Below are 13,214 nucleotides of genomic sequence, written 5' to 3'. Positions count from 1 at the left end.
AAAATCTCTAGCAGAGAGGCGCCGACAGCCCTAATCATTGCGTTCCCAAGGCTTTGATGCAGTCTAAGATATAAATGAATTGACAAAAATGTTTTATTAATTATTGGAAAATCTATTAGGAAAAATCCAACACGATATATTATGTGAGTAAATCCAGTTGTAGTAATCCGGTAATCCAGTAAATCCAGTTGCCATTAAATGAATTTGGGTGCGCTCGTTTACGTGGCAGTTAACCTGAATCAATATACTGAACAAATAAAATCCACGTTCCAAGTAATTGTATTATAAAAAAGGCTTGTTGTGTGGGTGGGTGTTCCAGAAACGTGGAGGGGAACAACACTGAGGCAGATGATCAGGTTAAGGGTGGGTGGGGTGGGGATGAGGACTGATGGATTGTTGGATTTTATGGTGTGACAGAGGATAAAAGCAGAAACAGGTCCACGTGAAAAACAAGTGCCGCTGAATCAACCACTCTGTCGCACGCAAAAGCCATGCAAAATAAGACCTCACACAATATAGGCAACAGGCATGCAAAACATACTTTACATATGTTCATTTACGTACTTCATCTTCAATGGCCTGAGATAGATAAAGAACAACAAAAGAAACTGACTTAAACCGATTAATAGAAAAACGACGATTATTTTTGTAGCACGTGCCCCACTGACACCGTGGGACAAACTCAACGTTGGTCAACTCGTCCTGCTGATAAAGATTTGTTATCAACGGATCAATGGGTTGTCTACGGCAGAGGTTCACAACTATGACCCTAGAGAAACACTGTCTTCTGGTTTTTGCCCCAACCAAGTTCTTAATAATTAACAATGTCACAGTCTTGCGTTCCAAATCGAATTCATTTTAGTTTTTCGATTCTGGCATCCATTCGGGAAGCATACTGACACTGAGGTTAGTGTTGCTGCCTCTCGGTGTGTGTGTGTGTGCACATAAGTGGGTGTCTGACACCCCAGCCCAGGTGTAGTCCTGGCATGTATCCTATATCACTTCATGGATACCCTTCAGGTTGACTCAGCCTTGTGACAGCAGTTTTCTGGTAACACTTTGGTGAATTTGCTTTCAGCTTTTTAAAAGGGCACGTGCGATTTGTAATTCATATCAATGCTGAACCAGTAGCAAAGTTTCAGATCTGCCCCCATTAAGGCGTGTGGCTTAAAATCGACCCCATTCGACCACTGCAAAAGGCAAAAAAAAAACATTTATTGTGCTTATATCAGATGCAGTGTCAGTGTTGTCCCCACCTGTGTCTGTTCATTATCAGCTGATCAACTAGAAAGACACAATGGCAAATAAGCCAAGGCTGAGTAAAGCTCTATGTGGTGTTCAGGCTCTTTGTCACAATAGCCTCTGACCTTGGCAAACTGCCATTCCTGACCTACATTGCCTTGTGGGTCTCGGCTGCCCCTGTCGTTATTGTGTCTGGAAGGTGAGGTGGTATATGAAGTCAGTGGGTTGGGATTCCTTTTTCACAAGCCATGGGCAGAATACAGTGTAAGGAACGTTACAAATGAGAAGAGGCCGTGAGGCTGATCTGTCCCCTTGGGCCGTTAGCAGCTGACTGATCCACAGATCTCACTTGAAAGAGGCCCTGGGATAACCTCCATCGGCAAGGCTGGGTAGCGTGTTCAGTACTCTCCCAACCCTGCTGTGCCTCCTTGTCTCAGTCTCAAACACACGTCCGTGGAGTTTCCAGTAGCATCATCTCGTTTGCGCTGCCCGTCGTACTGCGCACGTCCACGAGGTTGACCTTGTCGAGGCCCTCGATGAGCGGGAATGCACCCAGATGACCTTCCCTTTGCACAACTGAAAAGATGCAGTTCCTTCGGCCAGAGTTGGTCTGTCCTGAAGACCTGGATTGTATCTGGTCGTTCTTCTCCGTATTGACCAGGTGAATGTGGTGAACCACCACTACCCACAGCAGTCTGAATGAGGTTTTGTGTATCGAGGGTTTGCTCTGAGCCGGCCAAACCCGAAATGACACTCTTCCTGTTTCAAACAGAACACTGCCGCGTTTATCATCCCGACATGACATTTAAAAGCCAGGTTTCTACGAAGCTGATCTACGTGCAGTTACTAAACTGAGCGACCTCCCACAGATGAAAAAAAAAAAAACCTCTTACAAAATGTAAAAACAAAAAACCCAGCGTTTTCTGATGTGGCTGTGGTGCGTCGTTTTTTTTTTTTTTTTGTGCCTTTTCAATGTGACACGATGGCTTTAAAACAGCCAAAGGTTTTCAAAACGAAGGCGAGAAGGTTACTAGAAGACTTCGCTGATCCCCACCCTGTTTGGGGGGCGATTTTGCCTTGGACGCCTGTGATTCGGGCGTGCAAACCCGCTGAACTGCTGCTGTTGCTGCCACCTGTTGCGACCTGTTGCGACTCGAGTGGGTGAGTAGGAGCCCCAGGCTCGGGCACGAGTCAGACACGATGTCCCCCGACTGCCTGCCTGCCTGTCTGTCTATGGTGGAGGCGAGGAGCTTGTGCTTCCGGGTTGACGTTCCGTTCTGCTGCTGCTGCTGCTGTTGCAGGAGCCGTTGTTGCCGTTGTGAACCTCTGAGACACAAAACAGAGGGAGAAACAGAGAGAAAGGAGACCTGCGGGCGGAAGCGGGGCAGAATCACGCACGGACGCAAAACACTGAGGAATGAACTATAAACAGCGTCGCTTCGCTCACGCCAGGGTGCAAATAGGCTATTTCGGGGTAGCGAATCAGCAGGCGATTGTGTAAGTAATCCCTTCTAATGTCCTAAATGCGGTGTGTAAAATTGGGTATACAGGAAGGTGCGGGTTGCATCAAAACCTTAGGTCATCGTCATGGAGCCTGGAACTGTAAGTTTTAGAAATAGGGACGTTGGACTGTCTCCTAATGCTGTCAGCTCGTCCGCTCTCGAATGCAATGATAGTTTTGGCTGATGACTTTACAAAAAAAAAAAAGGACCGCTCGACCCGTGAGAGTCACTGCAAGGGGAGAGAGGTTTGAAGCAGTATGTGCTGTGAAATGTTTTCGGATGTGTTGTACTGATGCGTTAAGACTTTTCACGCAAGTACCCAGATTTATCCTGTATCTGGAGGGTGGTGGAATAGGCCTTCGTGGAAATAGCGTAGTTTGTTGCTTTTTTATCATCGATTATTGTTGTTGTTATTATTATTATTTTGCGTCGATGCAGGGTTCCGTTTCTTTTTTTTAAAAGGCATTTCGGACTGGGGCAACCCGCCTAACTACGCTAGGAAATGTGTAAAAAGAAAGGAAAATGAAAGTAGTTGAGTTTTTTTTTTATTAGTAGAACGAGCGAGAGTCCCTGTCGAATGGTAGTTTAAGTCTGTTCTAGAATGCCGAACTTAGTGCAACACTGTAGCTGTTCTGTAACAAAGAAAACAAAGGGAGTGTTGGGAACAGAAGGATTCTGAAACATCAGACTCGACCAAAAAAAAACACCTCACAAGTAGCAGTTATGCTATGTATTAGTCCGCATGCATTTTAAGTCTTTATTCTAAATAGGTTAGCGGCCCAATCACTGTATTTCGTTATTTTTCCTTCCTAATGCCGGTGATTTGCGATCGTGGTCAAGTGTTCACGTACTGTACTGGACCTTATTTGTACCCGTGAAACGGCTCGAGGCGTTTCAATCCGAAAACGACTGGAAGAACATGCGAGGTTGCAAGATTAACAGTCGTGCATGCTTAACGAACAAAAAGACCTGTTCCTTACTGCTTAATGACCGACGCTGAATTAATACGGGGGGGAGCATTTCTTAGCCAACCGGTACTGTACGACAATCTTTATTTTTGTATGTTGTGATGAGACCACTTCCTTGGAGACTATCTCTCGACTGCTTTAAAAAAAAACCACTTAGCTGGTTCAGATCCTTACGCTTTTTAACAAGTTAAGTCATGCGATGCGACAGGGATCTGCTGTTTTCTCGCGTTTTGCTTCGTCTGATATTAACTCGCATTTCTAAGACACTGATGATGATACAGGCCAATAACAGGCACGAATTGAAGTATTGTGTGATCGTACCGTATTATCGTTATCGTAATAAACACTTCAGTGAACCGAGTGTCCCGTCTTTTTCGTGAAAAGGAAGAGAGTTCACGTGGGAAACAAAATGTTGTCTTAGTTAGGACAGATCGTGTTTTTGGCACTTTATTGCAGCGATTACTAAGTAACGCCAGGAAGTTCACGGCTGAAGTTGTGCGCTTCGGATGTGAGCACTGAACTAACCCTAATCGCCTTAAGAACCGATACTCATTTCTGAGTTTAGACACTGTCGTGCACACATTTGTTTTAATGTTAGACCTTTCAAGATCTGATAGATTGTGTGTCATCTCTGATCAAACTGCATTTAAACCCCAGAACAGGGCATATAGTTCTTCACACGATCAGTTCTGGGAATCTACCTTGTTAAAACTGACTGCCCTGGTTTATTTCACGGAGCGACCTGCGCTAGATGGAACAAGTGTTATTCTAGGTGTGTGATGATACTGTAGGAGACGACCAGTCCATCCGTGTGTACACACAGATTGGCAAGCCCCAGAGAAAAGTGCAAGAAAAGAAAAGTCCCAAAGTATAGTGCAAGTTTGTTACACTATATTCATCGTTGTTTTAAAGACTGAAACAGTTGCTTTCTGATCAGATTTGGGCCTAGGATTTTTTTGTACATGGCGTGCAGAGCCACATACTCTGTTTGAATGCTCATTTTGTATGCTGACTAGTTGAGGTCCCTGGTGACTTAACCACGGCGGTTACCGTCTTATTAATGTCATGCAAATTGAAAAACGTTTACCAGTTTATCAGAAGAGTCGTGTTGGAATTGTCCTACAGCACGTTACACAAAAAAAGCAGCCTCCAGGACTTTTTAATCAGTCTGTAGCAAGCGTGATCATACAAGTGTTACAGTAAAAGCCAACTTGTGAAGCTGGAGTAGAAGGATTTAGTTTTCTCGGGAACAACTGCTGAAACCCTCCTCGGAGAAATTCCACTCTCTGTGTGAAAATGGAGCAGAGGAATTGTTTAGTCATTAACTGGGACGTTAACTGTCGGAGTCTGACTGCAAACTCTTTTTCAGTGGCTGTGGGCCTGGGTGAAGTTCATAAGCTTGCAGTTGCTACAGCGATACGGTAGCGCCCCTGGCACAGGGCTGTTTCACCCATGTGGTGAAATGAGGTTTTACGTAATGTCTTTTACCTATCTTGACCGATTTGAGAACACGACACTTGTAATAATTACATTCGAGCCATAGTAAGGAAAATATATCTCTGTGAACTGTGAGATGCTGGTGTTACTTAAGGACTGAGGGTTTGCCTGAGTACACAGGCCTAGAATGGGTTAAGCCTATGTATTAGGAGCCAGCTGGAAGGAGCAGCCTATCTCTTCAACTGGCAGAGAGCAGATGTCTAAAATTCCTGGAACTAAAATTAGTGTAAATCAGAAACTCATGATTGTGTTGCACTGTCATCAGGTCTGTTTTGCCTCACTGTGTTGCCCAGGAATTCTATGGTACATCTGCGTAATTGTACAATTGATTGGCCCAGCACGCTCTCAGATTCTACTGAACTGGTTACCAGTAGTCTGCTCTTGAAGGGAGACAACATATTTTCCAAACATTACAGAAGGTGCTTATGTTGCATTTTAAGAAGATCCCTCGATATGAGGAAATGGTTACGCCTCAGAGATCTGTTTCTGCAGGTGGTCTTGTTTTGTTGAAAATTGCTTGGTTAGTGAAAGTACTAGTTAAAGTCAAGATTTTGTTTTGATGACAGTAGAAGTACCTTTAACCTTGACTCGTTACCCCGAGAGTTTTTAAAATCATGAAAAAAGAAGACCGAGTAATATTAACTGTATAACTAAAAACATTTTTCAGAGACAGTTTTTCCATTACAGCTTTGTGAGAAAATTATAGTCTTGATGGCTTTAAAATAGGATCATTCATTGAGTCCTCTGTATAGGACTGTAATTTCAGGTTTGGCATGTTTGAGAAGGCTGATTACCTCATTAGATTTATACTTTGAAGTGTGCTGTCTGTTCCAGAGTACCCAGAGAGAAATGTGCACTTAGTTCCTTCAAATCTCGAATCATTTCTTTCTGTGAAATGCAGATTGCAATCTCATCCAGGCTGTAGGAGTACAGAGCAAGCTACAGTGCCCAGCCGTGCTGCTGAAGCTGATACCCTGGCTTATTTCAAGAAACAGCTGGACGAGATCCTTGAATCAGTTAATTTCAGAACAGTCAAAACACACTAGATGGGCCAGATGACCACCTGGAAATGCAAAATCAGACACTCAGATATAAAATGAGTTTGTACTTCAATCTGAAACTGTGAAAGGGGGAATTTTCTCACTGTGATAAAACACCAATGGTAACGTGTTTCATTAAAACCCGTGACCCCTGATTAAAAGCGTATGAGTTCTGATTTGTCATGAGATGGCCCATATGTTGTCCTTTTTTCTATTGTAGTTCACTGGCAAAAAGTATTATTAGCGTGACCTATTAAGATAACTGTATTTTAAACAGAATGTGCCAAGTGTGCATGTGATTAAACAAAGCAAGTGTGCTCTGCTGAGCACAGTGGATTAAGGCCTGCTGTTATGAGAGAAAGCGCTTTGAACTGGAAGAGTCAGGGCCAAATCTAGCATTTTTGCCTTTATGTTCCTTTTCAGTGACAGTGGTATATGCACTTAACCCTAAGCTTTCCAGTCTGGAAATGTGATTACTGACTGTAAAGCAGCCCAGGAAATCTGAATTTGTATAGAAGAGTATGAGTTAGGGCTTTCATTTTTTAAAATGTTGCCCTGTGCCAGGCGTTCTCAATCCGGATCCTGGAGTTCCACATACACACCTGTTGGTTTTTGTTGCTGTTACAATATTTAACCTTTAATTGACTTAATAATAGGATTGATTAGATCTCTTTGGCTGTGTCCAGTTCTTAAATATGTCGAAGTCTTGCTTTTTAACTATTGAATTTCATACCTAAAATATCAGACTTTTGAGTTGGGGGGGAAGAAACAAACGTGGGAACTCATGCCCATGCAATGTGTGCAGGAAATGTGTTTTTTAACAAGGTTTCCTCTGTGTTAATCCAGTTTTTAATTTTGTAAGGAGTTAAACTCCTAATTACTGCTTTTCGTATCCACACTATACTATCATTGTTGTGGTGAAAACAGTAGTTACCGTATACAGATGAAGATCTTGTAACAATTCTTTATGTATGGTTTATGAAGTCATTAGAACAAACACATGAATTATTAGTTGTTGATGTTTTTGAGCATTTAAGCTAAGGCAGCTGCAAGGAAGGTTTTGTGTAGTAATTTGTCTTTGCTGTGTGTTTTCCCTTTACTACTGCTCTACAGAAGTTCGGTGTGGAAGAAAAGCTTCAACCTTGTGATCTGTGTGCATACAAAGTTAAGTCTCGTGTATTTCTGTTGGCACCAGTAAACATGGAATCATCAACAGGTGCAGTTTCACAGAAGAGATGGTTGTCAGGCAACATTATGAACTTGAGTGACAAAAAACGAACCATTTTGAAATACTGTACATACTTCTAAGCAACCCTTGGGCAGTAAAAGTTTCATTTTACAGTGCAGGGCATCAAGATGGCAGTATCGTGAAAATAAAGACTGTTGTGTTTGTGTTATTCTCATCTCCATTTTGTTGTGAAACTAGGCCTTAACTTACACAGAGGTGTGGCCTCACCACACTGACCATATAATACAGTGAGTAAAGCCTGAAAGAGCTCAGTTTGATACTGTTTGACTTGTTGGTTGATTGGTATGCTTAGACACCACACAAGTGAATAATTAACTTTTTAGCCAACAACTGTGGATGTGGCAGCCTTGTTTGTTAGGAGTAAAAATATTCTTTGCGAGCTGAGAAACTGGAGAATCCATTGTTTTCAAATGAAGAATTTCATGTAAGATGTATTAAATCATCTATTTTGGTTTATTGTAGTCAGTGTACTGCTTAGCAGTACTTTTCAAGAGCTCATTTCCCACTGGCTTGATATGTCTGATAAATGAGGAATTGGGTCCGATACACAGGGGTGACTTGGTCATTTGTGTTCATTTTATGGGTTTTGCTGCCAACAGGCACTTGCCACACAGAGCTGCCTCTCTCACCCTTGCTGTCTGTACGTGTTAAAAGAGAGAGATGGGCTCAAGTGACATACTGGAGCTGTGATCAATAGTGCACTCATCAGGCTGTAACAGCATGCAGATCAGGCTCCGCTCATGCTTGCAGGCCAGCAGGATGACCCCTGATCCCGAAGCCCCAATGCCCCACGACGCATTAGGAAAAAACTCTGTTGCAGACATGCCATTAGAGTTCACTGCTGTTTTTTTTTTTCCGGGGGACGTGCCGAGGAAATGTCTCCTGTTCTAAAATTAGGTGTGTGGTCACAGTCACAGTGGGAAGCGTTGTTGGCACTGCAAGGAAAAGGAAACTGGGGGAGAAAACGAAGGAAAGCATTTCAGCACACCGTGGCTTGTACTGACACGCGGCGTGCCAGTCGGAGATCTGAGATCCTCCGTCCCTTACTGTCGATTTTCACATGGCTGTCGCCCTGTGGACACTCCGTTCTTTCCTTCTTTCACTGGTGCCTCTGTCAAGCGTGTGGAAGGCTCTGAGGATTGTGTTGGGTTTGTGCTGTTTGTACAGTATGAGAGCCAGGGCAGCCACGCCTGAGTCGGACGATGCAGGATTACATTGATCTTGCCTGTGACGGTTCTCTTGTTAGTACAAGGTAATTTTATCCCTCAGTAAGACCTCCTGGACAAGTTCAAGCAGCTCCGGTACTTCCCTGTTTTATTTCTTTTTGTTTGGTGTCGAACCCATTCTGAATAAAAATCTAACTCCAGCGACTGGGGTGTCTGAAGCCTAGCTCCATGTGACGAGATGAGGGTGTTGCAGGGTGCAGAAACTCGGAAAGAACGGAGTCAAAAACCTGTTTTTGCTGGAGCCATTATTGAAACGCACTGATTCCTGTTGCGATACAGTACACTAGGCCTTTGTTTTCAAACAGTTGGCCTAAAGTGGAGCCTACATGGGCAGCAAACCTTGTAAACTGATGACATGAAGCTAATAAAATGACCTCAGTTAGCAGAAATGTCAAATTAGCAGAAATGTCTCAAGGCTCATGGCAGAGTGTAAGTTATAGGCTTCATGGCAAGACAAAGAGCCAGCTGTTTTGTGCTGGACTAAGCTCTCTACAGCAGAAATCTAAATGGCTAAATCTTTTCTTCCCTGCCAACCGGTGGGCTTAACACCAAGTAATGCTTAAAATGATGGCATATTGTTGTTCCAAATGACCTAATGCTTTCTTTTCTTCCAGTTATCCTTCTTAAATGGTCTCTGCCTTTTTAAAAAAAAATCTCTGCATTTCAGTCAAGGCCTGATTCCTATTTGTTCATACATGGCTTTTCTGCAGTGGAAATCTTTGTTACAATGTTAGTGTCAGTCTTAACAAAATGTTAAGACGATTCCTGATTGCATTTGCATGAATTAATTAAATATTTATTTCCCATTATTGTTGTAGTTTAAGTGAATCTGTCATTATCAATAAAATGCAAATCTGATTTTGTATTATTACTGTTACCTCTTTTGTAAGGCTTCGTAAACTGCAGCAGAAGCACATCCAGTAAAAGGAATTTTCTGCAGACAACCTGACCAAAGACAAGGAGCATCTAGGACAGTTGTATCTTATTAGTATGGGTATTGATTTTTGTGCAGATTGCCAGATTTTTTTTTTCACTTAGCTGAGAATATAGGAATCACGATCCATTCATAAGTAGGCTCACTTAAAGTATGGTGTCCGTTAAAATTCAATTAAGCATTCCAAGGCAGTTGTCCTGTTAAAACTGTTGATATTCATGAAGCACAAAGCTTTGCTAGTTGAATTGTTTTAACAAATGAAAGTCTGCTGTTGCAAGATCTTTTTAGCATTGGTAATGAATTACTGTCATATACGTTTCACCACCAGGAATATGATAATGGGGTATTGTCATAAAATCATCAGCAGTGCCATTTCATGAGCTATTGACTGTACATTGGGAAGAATGGTAATGCTTAATAGTCAAGGTTGACAATATCACAGTTTAATAGCAAGAGGTAGCTGTGACATAAATCACGTGAGCATCGTGTAAGATTATGTGTCCTAGACATTTAAACAGCAATAATAAGTACACTATTTAAAACATAGCTGATTTTTTTACTATAAAAAACAATAGATTTACACATTAAATTGAAAAACATGTTTCAGCAGTGCTCGGTGGAGTTGCATATAGATGCCGTACTGACATATTTCCTAGCCTTTGCTCAATTAAGAGCGAGAAGCAGTGGTTACTCGCTGGGACCTTGGAGAACAAAGTCACATCTCGTGCTGTTTCAAGTGCTCAGGCTGAAACTAAGAAACTGACCAGATCCTAGAGTGAAGTAAATGAGCCGTCTGGGAGGGCAGGAGACAAGATTCTGAAAGAAAAAAGCCTACAAAGAGTAATTCCAACTCACGATTCCTTGTTAATGAAATATGTTGTACTTGATATATTTTTGTATTTAATTTTTTTTCCACTTTAACATTGTCTCATTATGTGCACTAAACAAACATACAGTGTCTGTCTTGAAAACAATAGCAATTCATACATAAGTGAGTCCTGCTGACGGAGATCTTCAGCAGTGAACATGACGCAGTCCTGTAACCCGCAGAGGTATGGTCAGTCTGGTTTAGATCCAAAACTTTGAATTTAACAATGTGACTGTGACATATTAGCTCTGTGACATATATTGTGCAGCACGCAAATTAGTTTTTTTAATTAAGCTCTGGTTGTTAAATGCACTGCAGCTGACCAAAAACAATAAAATAAGAAATTCTTATTCCAGGACAGGCTTGGAAAAGAAGGCACAGGTGTAGCTGTAGGACAATACTGGGGCAACGACTTTTCCCGAAGCGCAGAAGGATCATTTAGCACTGTGGCGATCCTTGTGACCAGTGACCCTCCCCCAGGGACGAGCTGTGGGATCACTCAGGATGTGGGTATAAAAGCCAATCAGGAAGCAGGAGGCAAGTCTGACTGGCTCTAAAACCCACGTCCTGAGTGATCCCACCTGTAGCTCATTCCACAGACTCGTCCCCGAAGGAAGTTTAATCCTTGTGGTCCACATCTACTCCAGTACAGTCCAAAGAGGCAACCCTCACTGTATAACTCCAGTGTGGACCAGAAAGAGATGGCGATCGAGGCTGGTAGAAAAACGTTCGGTCGTTCTGGAGGCTTGGGAATATCCAGACAGTGAGCTCAGAGCTGGAGAGCCGCTGAGACTGCCCCTGCAAGAGAGCTCAGTGCTGATGGGGTCCCTTGAGCTGGACAGAGGACTGAAAGCAATTCGTGGAGCAAATTCTCCAACCTCTCCTCTTCCTCTGACCTGTGCTATAAACAGGGGAGGGTAGGGAGCTCTGTCCTGCAAAAAAAACCGCACAAGCAGGATGAGGAATCACGGTTGGAGGTTAGGGTCGCATCGCAAAGGAGCAGTGTGAAACCCACGGAGAGTGGGCGAAATGAGGGAGAACCCCCCCAGCTGAGAAAACGGGAGCGAACCGCAGAGCCGGAATCTGTGTGGAAAAGAGGGAACGCAGGCGAGGATTTCTCTGACCTCCACACAAGCCTGGAAGCAGGAGAAGCTCTGAGAAGTTTTAAAAGGTGAGACGTCCAACAGGCGACCCGACTTCGCACCTGAGAAAGTGTGCGGGCTTGGGAATGCTGGGCCAGGATGTAGCCTCTCCTGGTTTTGCCAGAGCCCTTCAGAGCCATCAAAGAAATCAAAGGTCATCTAATCTGCAGCGAAAGAAGTTGAGCAGTCAGCACAATGAGGGTCTAAAGAGAACAGTGCTGGAAGGTCTGTGCCCAGAGCTTACTACAGGACAAATTGAAATCACTAGGAAAGAGAACTCTTCGGTGGTGTTGACTGTAGATGTTCTTTTTTTGTTTTGACTCAGGAGAACTATGAGTAAATTTGGATGTGGGCTTAGCAAGGTCATTACACAAGAGTTGATTTTCACGACGTCTTGTAGTTTACCAATATCCCAGCACAGGGTCGTTAGAGGCTGGCACGGGCGTCGCAGTTGTGATTAGATTTTCCATTTCCAGAAAATAATATAGATCGCTCTTCCGTGCAACATTGTTTACAACCCTGGCCTTGAGGGTATTTATTTCTTCACTAGCTGGAATATCAGTTCTGTGCTGTCTGCAGGTTCCTCAGCTGATGGTTAGGAACTCAAGCCTGCAACATATTCATTACAATGCATTGCAGTTGGCTATCAGCCTTTGCATTTAAAACAGGATTTCTTTCTGCTTTGTGGTACAGTTTAAATTGCCTATTGTGTGTAAGCTTTTTAGGCATTTCTTTCCTTAAATTTTCATTTTAGTAATAACTTTGAAAATGGTCCTCAATCCCAGAAATATGAGCCTTAAACAATCAAATGCATTCATATGCACCAGTACATTTGTCTTCTTCCATATTGTATCTTCTATATAGGCAAGTTTTCAATTTAACTCTGTTAAAACAGTATTTAAATGACCATTTATTTCAGGCTAGTCTAAGGTGAGAGTTACAAGAACCATCCAAGCGTGACTCCATTTATACTTCTGGAACCACTTGAAATGACAAAATTGAGACAGTTTACGCAATATAATGGGTTTTCTTAACACTTTTAATACAACTCCGTTTTGGAATATAATTCCTGTACAAAGCATTACAATGTAAGCAGACAAATCTATCTGAAAGGAAATGGAAGAATTTGGAAGAAAACTTCACATTGTAGTATACTTCAGACTTGGAGATTATATATAACTTACTCTTTAAAAGCTAGGCCTGTTTTTGTGTCAGTTTAAACTACCTTTAGATTCATTGCAGTTCTCATTTAATTCCTTTTATGAACGTGTGGCATCTCTGCTTTTCCTCAAGTTAGGTGGCGAATCAAAACAAGATGTTTGTGACAAGCAAATACTATGAATAGTGATGGATGATCCCTTTAAGAGCTATAAATATAAATAAAGGTTTGCAAATCATATCTGCCTTGTGTGCTGGTTCTCTTACAATTGACCCACATTGTGTTCAGCTAGTTGCAGTTCCAACCCTTTACTATGAAAGCAGCCTCATCTCTGTCCTCCCAAGCATTTAAAATCCTCCAAACCGTGTGACTTGTGGACTATACAGG

General features: G+C 42.5%; 1 protein-coding gene across 4 annotated transcripts in view; it reads left to right on the top strand.

Annotated features, from left to right (window-relative positions):
• Positions 1 to 1,965: 1,965 nt before the first annotated feature.
• LOC148650923 (ankyrin repeat and IBR domain-containing protein 1-like) overlaps positions 1,966 to 13,214 on the top strand; it is a 70,893-nt gene continuing 59,644 nt past the window's right edge. For 2 of the 4 annotated variants that reach the window (XM_088600561.1, XM_088600559.1), the window contains exon 1: positions 1,966 to 2,739. The gene's annotated coding sequence lies outside the window, so the exon portion shown is untranslated. Of the gene's footprint in view, positions 2,845 to 13,214 lie in introns of all 4 variants that reach the window. The other 2 variants (XM_088600562.1, XM_088600560.1) reach the window with 2 other exon arrangements.

Source organism: Lepisosteus platostomus, chromosome 12 (genome assembly GCF_059453375.1).
Source record: "Lepisosteus platostomus isolate fLepPlt1 chromosome 12, fLepPlt1.hap1, whole genome shotgun sequence".
Classification (NCBI taxonomy): domain Eukaryota; kingdom Metazoa; phylum Chordata; class Actinopteri; order Semionotiformes; family Lepisosteidae; genus Lepisosteus; species Lepisosteus platostomus.
The sequence above is the reverse complement of the archived record's forward strand: the minus strand, read 5'-3'. Positions and strand labels throughout refer to the sequence as shown.